The sequence below is a fragment of the Echinococcus granulosus genome, assembly GCF_000524195.1.
Source record: "Echinococcus granulosus chromosome Unknown EG_S00039, whole genome shotgun sequence".
Classification (NCBI taxonomy): Eukaryota; Metazoa; Platyhelminthes; class Cestoda; order Cyclophyllidea; family Taeniidae; genus Echinococcus; species Echinococcus granulosus.
The window spans coordinates 266,758-267,929 of NW_020170419.1; positions in this window are offsets into that span (position 1 = coordinate 266,758).

A 1,172-nucleotide genomic window follows, 5' to 3' on the forward strand; every position below is an offset into this window, starting at 1 on the left:
TTACCCTCTCCAAATTTTTATGCTCATCACTGTCTTGGCACCATTGAACAGGCCACAATCAGGTGGTAGGGATGACGCCCAATGCTCCTTGTAAAACCAGCGCTACAACAGCAGTCGTGCAGTCTCGCTTCCTCCCCAAATCGCCCAAGGTCAGGACTCCACCTACTTACCACCAATTTAGTAACAACATCAGGCCATGGGGGAGGTTAAAACACCAGCAGGTGAGAGCAGGTGAGTGGAGGGAAAAAAATGCACAGGACAGACAGTCCATTTACTACAACTACGCCACCCCATTTGACTGGTGATAGGGTGGGCGTGAGTACGGGCAAGCCCACCAGAGGAGGCGATAACGCCAAGACGCTCCATGCGGACGGCGTGCGTGTGTGCGTTTGAGACATGTGTGCGTGTGCACTGCGCATGCATCCGTTGTGTGCCTGTCTGTCGCACCACTCCAAGCCTGAGCGCACCAATAGGCGGAGGAAGACCCGTGGTAGTGGTGGTGATGGTGATGATGATGGCGATGAGAGGCACGCACACGGCACCGGTACGTCGTGGTAGTGACACACACATGCACGCACACATACGAACGCTTGCACGTAGGCAGGCAGGCGGGCACGTCAGGAGCAGCACAGATATACCGCACACGCACATACACGCACCAGTAAAAGGGGCACCCCCACGTAGCCTTGATATACTTTCTCTCTCCCGCTCTCGCGTCCTCGGTGGTGGTAGTGGTAGTAGGATTTAGCAATAGCAGTAGCGGTAGTAGTCGTACTACGAGCAGCAGCACCCGCGCACATCACAGAAGATAGCGTGCGCAGTGTGTTACGCACCCACACGCACTGCACCACACCACGCCACATCGCGACGCGCCGCACACACGCACGCTTACGCTCACTCGATTACACACCTTTCGCAGTGGGGCCGCGTTGGAGCCCTCAACCAGCCGTGGAATATAATCCTACACGCGCGGACGAGTTTTCACACTGAGTCAACTTTCAACTTTTCCTTTCGATCTCTCTCTCTCTCTCGTCTCCTGTCTATTTGTGTCACATTTTCTTCTCCCCCCTTCGTTCCCACACGCAGACGCAAGCGAACTTTCGAGCCCTCTGTCAGGCGCACAATCACAGGAACAACAATATTTATTTTGGTACGTCGACACCCCCATCCTT